Source organism: Syngnathus leptorhynchus, chromosome 1 (genome assembly GCF_054491065.1).
Source record: "Syngnathus leptorhynchus isolate UIUO chromosome 1, UIUO_Slep, whole genome shotgun sequence".
In the NCBI taxonomy this organism is placed as follows: domain Eukaryota; kingdom Metazoa; phylum Chordata; class Actinopteri; order Syngnathiformes; family Syngnathidae; genus Syngnathus; species Syngnathus leptorhynchus.
In genome coordinates this window covers 9183100-9198404 of record NC_141195.1, presented here as the reverse complement: position 1 = coordinate 9198404, position 15305 = coordinate 9183100, and the positions used below count along the sequence as shown (strand labels likewise).

Below are 15305 nucleotides of genomic sequence, written 5' to 3'. Positions count from 1 at the left end.
TGTGAAAAGATTAAGAGCCAATTACGGTGCGGACGAACGTGTGGCATGTTGCATCGAGCCGCTGCGACTCACTTTTGTTTCGCCGAGCTGCTGCTGTCTGTGTGTTTCACATGGGGTCAGCAACAAACAATCTCCAAGTTTGGCAATGTCAGCGTCACTTAAAACAACAGCCATTGTTAGGGCAGCTTTGCTTTATACAAATCTACAGGTTGCAACATATCCACGTAGCTCTCTCTCATAATTGTATTCTCTATTTTCTTCAACTTTTATTTTAGTACAAACTTTCTTTTGACTAATGAATGCACTTCAACCCTCACCAATCATTCTGTGTATTTTTCCAAAGTGAACAGAGTACCCATGTGTGTGACTGCTAATGGTTGCATTTCTTGTAACACAGACACAAATGTGCAGAAAGTTGAGTGGATGTCGACGAATGATGACGTCACTCATACTTTTTCTGTATGAAAGCGAGAACTATGATTTTTCAATAAGCTGAGACAATGAACAATTACTGACAGTTGAAACCACCGCAGAAAGGTCGTCAAAATCACTTAACGAGAAAACAAATACGTTAAGTAAGGCTCTATCCACCACATGGGCGAAATGCAAAAGTAAACGGTAAACAATGTTATTAACACCTAAACACATACTTGTGGTTAGTCAGCATCAAGGTCTGCACTTCATATTAAGTACTACGAGTGAGTAAAAGTTAGTAAAGTCGACCAGTGGAACAGTGTTTTTAACGCCAAGTGTGTGCACGCTTGGTCAGAGGTAGTTTCTTGTAGAATAACATTCTTGCATAAACGGAGCCTTTGAAAAATGGGCAATGGGAAGAAGCCTGCATTCCTAACGTGATCATGTTCTGTGAATGTGAGGCTTCAGGCACCCGACGGTGACTGACAGTAATATGACGGAAGATTAGAGGGGACTCAAAAAGGACAAGGAAAATATGAGAACAGTAAGGATACCAATAAGGTACATATTTGCCTACAAAGGGTCCAACTTGCACCTAGCGGGTGTCATTTAAACGTTTGAAGTTGTTGTTTTTTTCTTTTTTTACACATGGATAATCTTTTATGAAACAAGTCGTCTCGTGAGGAATTCATAGCTGTACTTTTGTAAATACGGCACTTTGTTGCAAGTTGGGGGGAATTTTCCATCAAAGCAAAGCTACAAAATTGTTTGCATGTGCTTTCAATTACAGTTCTCAATAGGCCCAAAATTGCAATCGGCAGGTTGGACTTGACTAGAAAATTGGAGTGCAAGAATCTGAACATGGTCAGTACAGGCAACTGTCATGCGCCTTATAACTGACACCGCACTAAACAAAAACATCATCAACAAAAGATGACATCATTAGCAAAATAACACACAGTCCATGTCATAATTGTACGGGTTTTAGGAACACTGACAGGGACTAATGGAGATGAAGACCTAAGGATACTGCACACATTCAAAAGTCTTGAAAACAAGATTGTAACCAGGATTCTCTCAACTGTCAAAGTCAAATATGGACAAAGTGAACAGATGAATTATTTGGGGGGAATACGCTATGCAAATGCTAAAAATGTTTAATCCCAAGCAATGGCAAATTACTAAAAAAATGAATAATTTAACGGAGTTACCCCTTAACGCACCATTTTCCTTCTGAGTTCTACCAGCCAACATCATTACTGGCACCACCCCTTCCCAAAGATTAAAAAAAAAAACATCCATTGAATGATGAGGATGCCAGAGGGTGGTCTTCAATGTGTGTGTGTGTGTGTTGGAGGGGTGCTGTTCGACTCTCTAAGAAAGCTTTAGGTTTCAAGATGGTCTCAAATAGTTTACAGATTGTCCAGCATCCGTTTCAAACTCTCTGCTCTCAGAATATCAAGGCCCTTTAGTGTGGTGCAATGCATGCCGTCAAAAAATTAGACAGCAGAGGGAAGCCAATTTTGTAGTATAAAAATATACACGGCGGACCAAAGGTTTGTGTGTCTCAGCGATCTGGAGAGTTATGATGAATGTTGCTCCCATATTTGACTATTTGATGTATTTTTTTTCTCACATTTTTATTCTCTTTTTGTCATCACTATCTTCAAGTAGCGATGCTTCTGTCTACATCCCGTGTAAAGGTGGCACATGAACATCCATTTGCGAGCTTGCTTTTTGATGAGTTTGATATGAGACACAAAATGCAAATAATATCTTGCAAATTGCATGTGTGCATGTGCAAGTGCATATGTGTGTGTGTGTGTGTATGTACACTGAGGTCTTCAATACCAGTGCATTCCCAAGTATGCAGTGGACTTTTCTAGTTGTGGTGTTGTATTTATTGACGTTATGCAAGATGACACTTCTTACGAATAAGAAACAGTTGCGCTACAGTAATTGCATTACACATCTATGTTGCATGCGCATGTGGCTGTGCATCGACAATCATACCACCCCAGGGCCACCAGTGTCAGAAGAGAGAGCAAGTGTATCAATGTAATGTAACATATTTTTGTACTGTTGAGTATTTTTTTTTAAATAATTGCTACTTTTACTCCTTTGCATTGCGCTTCATTCTGCTTGTTCCTTTTATTCTATTCTATCTATTATTGGCCAGATTGAGATCATTTGGACAATTACAGAGGAGGAGCAGTATACATATCTGCGGAAAGATACTTGAAAAGGAGCGCCAAAGAGGAAGACCAAAGAAATTTATGGTGAGGAAAGACTTGTAGATAGCAGCAGTTAAGAATAGGAGCTACAGAGGACAGGTAGAGATAGTAGATGATTTACTGTGGGGAATCCTGCCTGAATGTGAATGAGGTTAAGCCGAAAGGCAAGAAGAAGCAGCAGACTATTACACCCACGGTGTAGGAAGGAAAGATTCCGCAGGTCCTTCATTCCCACTGCTGTCAGACTCTACAACATGATAAAATTGTGTTTCGTCTCGAGCCCTACTAGTGGCACTTGTCTTTGTCCTTGTTTGTTATTTATCCTTTTTTAGATTTGGCACTTGTATTCTTGCACTCTTGTACGCTGCTGTGACAAGTAAATGTTCCTGCTGTTGGATGAATAAAGTTCTATCATCATCATCATCATCATCATCATCAAGAAGAAGGTCTAATAAATGTGTTAACTGCTAATGCACAAATAACACAACACTTGCACAAACACATGCTGTAATGTAAATGTGGAATTTCCCCATATGGGACAAATCCTATTTAATCTAATCTAATCTTATCATTTTCATAAAGTCTCAAATATACTGTTCAACACTAAAATCTGAAATAAAACTAGTATAATACATTCCTATTTCTATAATTATTATGATCTCATATTATTGTGTATTTTTTCTCTCCATACTTTAATTTACTCCGTAACTCAAAAAATTAACGGATGGCACCACCCCACCCGCCCCCATGAATCTGTAGAATTTTTAATAGATACGTACAGGCCCAGAAGCAAATGCACGGTCCAATAGCCAGGGCCGAAAAACGCGGAACAACCCGGCCGACCCGAGCGGCCCGTCGAGTGAGCCCGTGATGTGACGAGTTGGGCTGGACTCGCATGGGCTTTGGGAGAGGGGTGTGTGGGGAGTGGAGCTTGAGGGAGAAGGTGTCACGTGACCGAGTCCAGCAGAGAGCGTTATAATAGGCCCCCTCTCGGAGCTGAGAGGCAGAGGCTGGATCTGAACCAGAATCCCTCTACCACACACAGGCTGGCCATTGTTGCCTATTCACTGCACTCCATCTCGGTCCACTTTATCATTCAATTAGGACAGCTTTCACAGCGCACACCACAGAAAAGAGGCCTTCAATCAAACTGAAAACTTCACACTGGCCTCGGAGGGGACGCCGCGAAGGGGACTCGCCGTTGTCGGCCCACTTTCTCTTCCCCAACTTGTTGCTCGATGAGCGCCGAATGGGAGGGAGGGAGGAAGAGGAACGGAGAATGGATGCAGAGATGTGAAGGACGAGTAGGAGCGAGGAGGAAGTTCTGTACATGTTTGGTACCACGTGTATGTTTACAAAGCTGGTGGAATGTGTGGAGTGGGAGAGGGGTTAAATTTGGTAATGGCTACGGAGGGGGGGGGGGTAAAGCTGGGGAAGAAGAATGGCACAGAGGAGCCCTCTTGAAGGAAGTAATGAGACATAGAAGTATGCTTGAGAAAGGAGGCAAAAGTGATCAAAACGCAGGCCTTGTCCATAAACACCTTAGAGGAACAAGTACATGATGTTAACACATCCAAGCGCTCAGAGACATCCAGCAAGGCTTAAACATTTGTTACCTGTGAAATCAATTCATTTGTTCATTTTGCATGTAACTCCAGTAAGATGTTTTTTTTTTTTCCTCTACCAATTCCAATTCCATCACTTCAAACTTCATTTTGTGCTTGCGGAGCTCAGTCTAAATTTCTATGGAAAAAAAACACATTAGAGGCAGGTCAAGTGCAAAAACCTCCTTTAAACTTTTACACAAGGAATAACAGCACTATTGGAAGGAAGAAAACATTTAGCACCCGCCATTGTCAGACTCAAGCAGCGTGCACCACTACTGTCTTAACATAACAGTTTACAGTTTGGCTGGAATACTAAAGATAGTTGGTTGTCATGGTAATGATGATCTAATTTTGCTGTCTGCTGTTCATGTGGCGCCTTCGTGCATATTTGCTCAAATCTGTAAAAGCTAATGAAAACACAACACTTCCTCTTTCTTTTTTTATCTTTTCACTATGAGAAATTAAGAGGACATTAAATAAGGATGTTCCTTGACCTGGACTACTGGTGTCGCAATTGTTTAAGAAAAATATTCAATGGCTGCATTCCCAAAGGGTGTGGAAATAGTCCACAAATCTTAGTCATTGGAAGAAGTTGTATTCTTTAATTTATTGGGTGCAGGATGGTGAGCAGGGTGGGGTGGCCAAGACCTTCATAAAAATGACTTTAGAGGAAGGAAGAGGGGATGTGTCATCAGACATGGAGGCTACATTCTGCTCCCCTCATATTTCTACACAGCTCGCTCGCATTCTGCAGGACAGCAGTCACTGGACCCAACCATGTGTGTGAGTGTGTGTACATGTGTGTGAGTCATGTGTTCATCCGTCTATGTATCAACTTTCATACCAACCTAGCTGAATCAGAACTCAGCATCTGCACTACCGTAGAGTGCAGCCACATAACTGTGTGTTGAATCACATGTTAAAACCAAGACAAAGTCCAGATGTTTGAGTCATACATGTGCGCCTACCACACTCACCAGATTGGATTGGTTTTCACATATTATAAGTTGCTGGTCAAATGTGAGTATATATTGTATTTCTGAGAAAAAAAAAAAAAAAAAGAACACGTAAACAACACAATGTAACTCCATTTCTGAAATGTTCTTGTATATGTCAATCTAATTTGAAACAACTGCAGAGGTGTCTGACTTACAAGTTTATACCAATAGTAATTATCAAAACGAGTTTTGAAAAGTAAAATATCCCTCTGCAGTATTTTTTTTAAACGTATAGTGGTAAGATATTTAATAATAGATTGTAAAGCATTTGTGCAATATGTGCATCATAACTTCTCTTGTGTTGTTCCTTGTAGTGTGTGCATCTTGGTCACCAAGTGGAAGTATAATAAATATAGACATACCACACGGAGGTGATTATTGATGATTAAACATAGAAGTCACAACTAATAAAGAAAATGTATAGTCATTGTAAACAAGGCTTCTTTAAAAATAGCTTGCAATCGTGTCACTCGTTTAAAAAAAATGTTTTTTAGCTGCTTTCATTTCCACTCTCGACTAACTCATACAAATAGCCCTTCCTCCTTTCCCAGGTTAGTCTGAATTTAAGATGAAGCACAAACCTGTCCTAACCTCTTTAAACTTTAGGGCCTAAAGTAGTGCTGCACTTAGAGCGGGCAGCCTATTAATAAATGTGCTGCAGACAGCCTAGCGGAAATGGCCTCAGGGGTGTAAACTTAACCTAGGAAGAGAGGGATGCATGAAGGACCAAACACAGAAGCACAGGATGGATTGACTTTAAATATGTGGAAAAAATGAACTAAAGATGTTCATGACTTCTCATGGATCATTAGTGGTGCTATGACTTGTCAAGGTGACCTGACCCCTGGCAAAGGGTGATAATGCTAATCTTCAGAGCTAACTTTAGGCGTGTGATCACAAAAAGTGATTGGAATCAGAAAATCCATCCATCTATCTATTTTCTTTTGGTTTGCAAAGAAAGACTCAAGCTAAATGTTTGAGATGTTTTTGTAATTACGGGCATTATAAATAAATTTGACTTGACTTAATTCTGAGATGTGCTGTTCTATTTATGCCATAGGGACAATAAAAAAAACATTGCCTTTATCCAGGATTAACCCCCGACAGGTATTTATGTGCATGTTTGTAGTCCTGTGTGTTAGTAAACAAACGCTAACATGCATTGTGTAACAACGAAAGGGACAAGTTCCGAATCATATGTACAATTCCCAAACACTGCAGGTAAGTTCTTTGAAGAAAGCACATGGGGGGGTGGGGGGGATTTGCACCCCACCCCTGTATAAGCCTTGCACCCCCACCCCTCAATAGCAGCCACATAGGCCTGAGTAATGTCTGAACATCCGGAGGTATGTAGATTGGAGTAAACCAAGGGTGCTGCTTGATGGATGGATGTAGGTTCTGAAAAGCCACAGCTGCCTGGCTCTTCGTAGAAACAGAGCCACAAAGAAAAGTGGCAGTATCCATTGAGCATCCTCTTACTATTTCTGACTGGCATACTGCAGGGTCAGGCAGAGTGTATGATGCACCAAAAAAAAAAAACATCTGTGCAGTGTTGAAGCAATGTGAGGATGCATTATTGACTTGTGCATTTTACTAAGGAAATACAGCTAAGCCTAATTTTTTTGCGGACTTTGGGGTGTAGAATTTGGGAATCGTGTTAACCCGAAAGCCCGTTATTTAGAAAGTCTTAGAAGGGAAGACAAATTCAGAGCCATGCATATGTGTATCGGGAAATATCAGATGGGAATTACGTACTAAATTGCATGTGTTTGCATTTGGGGAATAACATCATTGTTCTGGCTAAAGATTAATACGGTATAATTCACAAAGTAGTTTTTGTTGGGTCGTTACCCGGGCTTTGCTTACTTTGAGTGGGTTTGCTCCATTGTGCAACATTTATGTTATTGCTGTGGATCCTTTAAGAGAGATGGACAACAGGTTGACGGGAGTTTTGCAGCGCCATGTTATTCAGGAACACGTTGGGTAGTCAAAAGTAGAAACTGCCTCTTGTCTTTTCACAAGGAAATCGTTCATTTAAAATGCGACAAAAAAATGGGGGGGGGGGCATGACCAAACTGCGCTAGACAGAAGGTCACGTAGAATTGAAGCGCAGAAAAATGGAGGCTTGGCTATAGTTGCCTTTATTTCAGAAAACTTCTGTATTTTCCCTCCAATGGACCTTTAAAATGGCTGGGTTAAATAAAAATAATGCAATTACGGTTAAAAATTGGACCCAACTTCCTTGGTCAGTCCATTTTTAACCCAGCTGTTTTTAAGGATTGACTAATCCACTAAATAAGCAAATAGTCCATGTGATTCACCACAGGCATCGCAACCGAAATTAATTTGAACACAATTGATTAGTCACATTACTAATTAATATCGCTCCATGTACTTGTTACTAGACAGAGTTCTGTAAACAATGTGCATTTGATCATTTGTGCACTCAAATTTGCCACCAGCACTCACTAAATACTATTTGCTTGGTAACCTCAGGCTGAGGAGCTCGACTGTCCCAACATAAGAGAGTGGTGCGTGACAATGTGTTCCACTGTAGTATGAGTGGCGTAACAAGTGTGGAAGGGTTAGTGTGGCTGGACAGTGTGAAGTTTAACACCCAAGACTGACTGCCGCGGTCATGTTTCATCAAATGATCACAACACGCAATGTCCCACAGTAATCTGGCTTTGGTGAGTTCTGACTGAAAGTGACTAGTCAAAACAAAAAAAATCCCAAGTTTAGTGATGATGCAACAAGTAATGCCTTCTTGTTTGGTCTGACACCTAAATTTAGTCACATAATGTTTTGCTGTTATAAAACTTATGCGTGAGTGGTTTTAATGATTTGAGTAAAAATTGATGAGCAATTTCGTCAAAAAAAAAAAAAGTGCGAAACCCATTGCATTGTGTATTTGTTATTAATCAGTGATCGATTGGCAAATTATGACATTACAACCAATAACCGATTGTGTGTAAAATGCCAAATATCTGCTAATCCAATCCATTATTTAATGTACATATAGCAAACGCACATTTTAAACTTGTTTCATGAATCCCTCATGCGAGGAGGTGCACAAGTTGTAGATATATATCTAAAAAAATGCCGCTGAAACAAAGAGCTAGAAATTGATTTTAAAATATTTCATAAAAAGAGCACAAGTACAAGTTAATAGTGAATATTAGCTACTCAATATTACTCTCTGCCAAAGTTGAACAATCCCATCTCAGATCGGCAGCAAAATGTACGCCTCCCACCGCAGCAATCTACACAGTTCAGCAGAAGCAACGAATGAGGCTTTAGTGCGACGCTGCTAATAAATAAACAAGCTGCCACAAACATAAACTCCTTGGTGGAGGTCATACATATCGTACTGTCCCATGACACAGAATACACGCGTATAAACACTCAAATCAAGTATGTTCGCAACACAAGCAGACAAACTCATGCTGGGATGCATCCGCTCTTGTGAAGAGCGACGTACTCCATTTCACTTCTTGAGAAAACAACAAACACCAACAATCCTCTTGTAGCCCGTCAGTGACAGAAAAACATCCATTCTCGCATGAACCCGTTGTCCTCGGCCACCTCCCCTGCCCCGCCCCCCCCCCCCCCCCCCCCTTCTTCTTTCCTGGCCCATCCCGGCTTGCAGAAGGTGAAGCGGTACAAAGAAAAGGGATTTCAGCTTTTCCGATTCTTCCCTGGTTATTAAGTGCCATTTGTCCCCACAGAGGGCTGTCCTTTCCATTAACCCAACTGATGCTCTTTTCTCATGGAAATCAGCCTGCTGTTGCCTCCCTCCACCAGCAGCACTGCCGCTGCACACAGTGAGAGCAAAGAATTGAGGGGGATTTTTCAAAGACCTAAGACCTCCTCCAGCTCAAAAGCAGCTACAGCTTACACACAAACATGCACACAAGTACACGCGCTTTTGCACATCTGCCATGCACCATTCATTAACGCGGGTGAGGTATCAAAAAATGGCCGACTCACAAGCTTGTAAAGTTCCGCCTGAGACCACACGGGCCAGGCAAGCACAAGAAGCAAATTAAATGAAATTTACAGGAGATATTTTTCTATTTGACCATAACGGTAAACACAGGTTAGCTTTTGTGACATTTGTGTTTTAATATGAAAAAACATGTTCGTGCCTTCCTAGAATATCTGGGCCTAACAAGGACAAGGCAGAATATAGTGGAGCCTCGGTTTTCGAAAACAATCCGTTCCAGAAGGCTGTTCGAGAAGTGAATCGTTCGAATTCCGAATCATGTTTTCCCATTACAAATAATGGGGAAAAATAATCTGTTCCAAGAAAAACCCCGCCTTTTTTAAGCATTTTTTTTTCTTTTGCGCATTTCTGTCCGATCGCGCGACTGCACCGCCAAACGCGCAACTGTAGCGCGTCACCGAACGCGCAACTGTAGCGCGTCACCGACCGCACAACTGCACCGCGGTGGTCGCATTATTGTGACAGAGCCGTCGCTGAAATTTAGAAAATATTTTTAAAGTCCTGATGTACTTTCCAAAATTTAAGAGGACCTCAGTGAGCAGGAAGTTTAATTTTGTTCGATCGCGCAACTGCATCGCACCGCCGAACGCGCAACCGTAGCGTGCCGCCGACCGCGCAACTGCACCGCGCTGGTCGCATTATTGTGACAGAGCGGTCGCTAAAATTTAGAAAATATTTTTAAAGTCCTAATGGACTTTCCAAAATTTGAGTGGACCTCAGTGCGTAGGGAGCTTAATTTGGTCCAATCGCGCAACCGCAGCGCTCCGGCCGGGCGCTCACTGTCGCATTGCTTGAGGAGCGTCTTTGTGTTTTACGATGGCTTTAATGCTCCAACTTGCTTCATTTGGAGGCAAAGATCAGCAGTCGTTGGGCATGTGAGTCATAGCATCATTTTATGATTGGCAGGTATAGAGCAAGATCTTTGCATGTGACTCCATGACACCTGATGAAACTGGACTAACAGTCAGCCAATAAAGCAAAATATTCCCATCGGCGAGCATGTGCACTCCCCATGTACATATGTCACACCAAGACGTGAGTGCCAGTCAAATATTGTTCTGTGACAATACGCACGTAATATGTTATAGTCTGTTCTGACTGAAACCCAAAACTTTTATTTTTTTTCCTGGCGATTTGCAATGCAATTTGAGTCAGCCCTAATTTTAAAACAGATGAAGTTGTTGCTTGTAAAAATTCCATAGGAAGAAGAAAATGTTTAAAAAATAATGGAAAAGATCATTTTCCGCCCTACTATTTAAAATAACAAAACTGTTATTTACATGTTATGTACATTTTTTGAAAGCTCAAGACCTTTGACTGCCAATTAAGACCTTATTTTTAAATTCATGAATTCAATGCCCTTACAGACCTTTTTAAGAATCTGCAAGAACCCTTGAGGTGTGACGACAACAAAAGCACTGTCCTGTGATAAAAACTCACTTCTGTGTCCTTATTTTGTAGCTGCAGGCCTCAACGTGAGTGGAGCAAGTTAGAGCAACACTAACGGCCCTCATGCTTGGGAACCTTCACATAGAAAAGAAGTATAGCATGTCAACATATTCTACGAGTATTATTGTTTTCCCTTGCAAGACATCGACCAATAACCTTATGAAGTCATGCGGCTTGCTTTGAATTGCTTGCAGATTAGATGGCTGTCTTAAGTCCCTCGACTTCACATCAAAAGATTGGGCACCTTTATGGAAACGACAACAAGTTGCACATTCTGTCGACAGGCCGGAGCAAGTGTGAGCACATACTCTAGGCAAATTACGGCCATTTATGACTGCCTTTGCAAAAGAGTAAACCTCTATTTTCCCAGGAAAGGGGTCGAGCCAAAAAGAGAAAAGATTTAAAGGGGAAATCCTGTTTTCTGATTGTTTGTGGAATATGAATTCAATGGTGAAAATTCATCCATTTTATCCATCTCAGGGGCCGGCCATTTCGCCACGTGCGACAGTAGTCGACAGACTAAAAATGACATAATAGTTTCCAGGTCTCAGGTCACAAGCAATCATGGCTCACCAGTTTTCTTAAGGTGAAATGGAATTGACCACCGACATGCCTTCCATTGTGGAAGCAGGGCCTGGAGACTCTGAGGTGGACTCTCCAATCTCTGGAGTCAAAGTCAGTGAAGTAGTTAAAAAAAACTCCTCGGAGGCAAGGCCCCGGGGTGGATGAGATGCGCCCGGAGTTCCTAAAGGCTCTGGATGTTGTCCTGGCTGACACGCCTCTACAGCATTGCGTGGACACCGGGGATGGTGCCTCTGGATTGACAGACTGGGGTGGTGGTTCCCCTCTTTAAAAAGGGGGACCGGAGGGTGTGTTCCAACTACAGAAGAATCACAGTCCTCAGTCTCCCTGGTAAGGTCTATTCAGGGGTGCTGGAGAGGAGGGTCAGTCGCGAGGTCGGATCTCGGATTCAGGAGGAGCAGTGTGGTTTTCATCCTGGCCGTTGAACAGTGAGTGGACCAGCTCTATACCCTCGGCAGGATCCTCAAGGGTGCATGGCTCAACCAGTCCACATGTGTTTTATGGACTTGGAAAAGGCCATGTCCCTCAGGAAGTTCTGTGGAGGATGCTTCGGGAGTACGGGGTGCCGAACCAACTGATAAGGGCGGTTCAGTCCTTGTATCATCGACGCCAGAGTTTGGTTCGCATTTCCAGCAGTAAGTCGGATTCGTTCCCGCTGAGGGTTGGACTCCGCCAAGGCTGCCCTTTGTCACCAATTCTGTTCCTAACGTTTATGGATGGAATTTCTAGGCGCAGCCGAAGTGTTGAGGGTGTCTGGTTTGGGGACCTCAGCATTGCATCTCTGCTTTTTGCAGACGACGTGATGCTGTTGGCTTCTTCAAGCCGTGATCTCCAGCTCTCACCGGAGCGGTTCGCAGCTGAGTGTGATGCGGTCGAGGATCAGCACCTCCAAATCTGAGTCCATGGTCCTCAGTCGGAAAGGGCTGGAATGTCCGATGAGATCCTGCCCCAAGTGGAGGAGTTCAAGTATCTTGGGGTCTTGTTCACGAGTGAGAGCGGGATGGAGCGTGAGATCAACAGGCGGTTGGTTGGTTGGTTGGTTGTGACCCAAGACCTGACAACTGTAATGTCATTTTCAGTCAACACCAAGGATCAAAATGGCCGCCCCCTGAGATGGATAAAACCAGCTTCATTTGGCTTCTTAACTCATATTCCACTAATGCAATATTAATCAGAATGCCATGTTTAGACTAGTGGAGGCACAGACAACATCAAATGTTTGTGTTGACTCCCCTTTAAGTAATTGATACCTCCGCAAAAAAGTTTGAACTTGCCCATATATATTGCTCGTGTACGCTCTATATTTGTTAGATTACATTTTTAAATAAGTGCAGCAGGGCAAAAAGATACAGTAAACATGCAAAGACTCTCCATAACCGATTTAGCCAATCAAAGCGTCGCTATTCTTTTTCTAGCCGCTGATTGACGGTTGTCTTCCGTCAGTGAATGCACAGCGTGCTGCCCACCTGGTGGTCATTTCCGTATTTCCCAAGCTGTAATGTAACATCAGCGGAGTATCATCCGGACATTTTTTTGTGCACTGCAGTTCTAAAACAGCATTGATGGAGCTCACCCAGGTACACAAAAGAAGAAACAAAGCCACCCAGCAGCAACTGCTCATAGCCATACAACAACGACAACAACAACAACATAGAAGGGCTGAAACCATGATAATGGGTAATGTATTGCAGTGCCCATACAAGTGCAACATTTTGGACAGTTGATTTCAAGTTTGCCACTCTTTTACCTTGATTTCAATCTTGAAATTGGATATTGCTGTGACATCATCGTCATCGTCATCATTGTGAGTACACATTGTAATTTGTAAAATATTTTCGTGTGATTCATTGATTTTTTTCTTTCTTCATGTATTATGCATGTTTATATGTGTTTGTATTGCTTTATAAATGTGTTCATAAACATTAAAAACTAAATTTAAGTCCCTTAAATGCAACATGCCTTGTGTTAGGGACAAGGATTTTACTGACTACAGGGCGATGAAGGGGCATTTGCTGTACTGTACTTTTGTGACACCAATAACTACTTTGCTTTTACAAGAGACTTTGATGCCATCTTGTGGCAACTTAGTATATTTCAGAAAAAGCACAAAAAAAACAGGTGAGTTTCTCGTGAATAGTGGAACTTGTAACTCCAATTAAGCAGTGATTTTACAGTACAGGAGTGAGATGCATACATTCAACAAAACATATGAGTATTTTATTTTACAGCACCAATAATTGTCAGAGGAATGATCAGAATATTCCCAGCAACATCTCAGTGGCGGAGTTGCAGTGACACACAATTGCAAATGATAAAAAATAAACTTGTACGACTAATACAATAATGGTGTGTGAAATGACCACTGGCAATGTGTTAGACACTCCTCCACTTGTTCTACTTCAAGAAAATACAAACACGGTCGCGCACACGCACGCGCGCGCGCGCGCGCAGGCCAAAGGAACAAAAACATCCGAGGAGCCACAAACATGACACAAGCCACGAGGAGCGCAGTTACATACGTGTGGTCGACACATCTCCGAGCTTAATGAGCAACGTGACAACTGAACGCACCATCACCACAAACTACATGAAAACCAGCAGTTTAATTCCCGGGCACCAGCAAGACCCAATTAAAATCTACTTTCAACATTTATACACCCTCCCATAATCTCGAAAACACACGGAGGGACCTTACATTCCAAAAATGGCCTGAAACTCAACAACTTGCTCTAAAATAAAAGGGCCCTAGTGACGTGCACAAAACTTTTTTTTTTAGCGACTATTTGTAGCGCTGTTAAATGTCTAGTCACACACACTCGCGCACACACACAGAGAAGTACGCCACAAATGACGCAAAGGCCAATGGCGCTTATTTAGTAATACCAACACATCCATAACAAGGCAAGCGTCGCGCAAGTCGAAGTGCACGTCAGCTGGACGCCGTCAAAGTTGCGTAAAAAGCTGTCCCAAACACACACACGAGCACAACAACGTGCAAACACAATATGCGAAGGAGGGGAGGGGGGGAGGAAAAAAAAGAAGAAGCAGTTTACCCACCAAAAAGTTTCCAGCACTGCATTAGTCAACTTTCACTTGGAGCCCAGGGAAGCGTCCATCCCGAATAGAAAGCCACCGTGGGAGAGACCCACGCCACCAACTCCACGCACGCTCCTCGATGTCTTCTTTGCTTGTTTTTAAATAATTTATACGATTTTTTTTCCCTCCCAATAATTTAGATATTCGGGACCTGGGAGTGAGTGTGTGTGGCTCTCTTCGGGCTGCAGCCGAGTTCGGGGGCGGTAAGCATTGTGGGAGTGTGACGTCAGGGCACTTTCACAAACTTTTTTTTCACTCGGGGCCAGATTACTGTGAGTTGTTTTTTTAACACCCACCCGCAGCCAAGCTCTGATCGGTTAAAACACCTGTACATTGGCTTGGCATTCTTTTTTTTAAATAATACATTTGTAATAAATTGTCAGATTTAAATCTTCAGACAAAACAAAATTAAATTAAAATTCATTGTAGAAATCATTTGACTTCAGAACGCAGCCAATCCAAATGCAACAATTTCTAAATGTTCAATTACGTTCCATTAACTATTGCACAACTGTCACTCGCCAATGACAAGGATGTGCTCAAATTCTTAACAACTCCTTGTGCGTCAGATAAAAAGAAGTACTTCACATTTTCATATGTAAGTTTAGTAATTAAGTTTAGAGTTTATAACATATTCGTTATCGTACCATTTTATAATTGTATACTTCATCATTTGAAACAAATTCAAATGTGCAATTAGCAGCTGGTGTAACAAGCTGAATTTTAACTTTAAAACCCTTTTTTACATGCAATCATTCACCTACACGTTGACTTTACATTTTATCTTAAATGGAATGACCAATAAAAAACGCAAATAGGCTTTGCTTGAATTCAGAGTGCAGCAAAATTACATTCAATAAAATTGCTGCCATTTGAGTGGATTACGCTGACATCTGAAATTATTGAATGAAAACATTCA

At 41.9% G+C, this 15305-nt stretch overlaps 1 protein-coding gene across 1 annotated transcript in view; it reads right to left on the bottom strand.

Annotated features, from left to right (window-relative positions):
- The window catches only part of plagl2 (pleiomorphic adenoma gene-like 2), a 28586-nt gene extending 14013 nt beyond the window's left edge, over positions 1-14573 (bottom strand). Inside the window, exon 1 of the mRNA XM_085923460.1 lies at positions 14348-14573. The gene's annotated coding sequence lies outside the window, so the exon portion shown is untranslated. The remainder of the gene's footprint in view (positions 1-14347) is intronic.
- Positions 14574-15305: the final 732 nt, after the last annotated feature.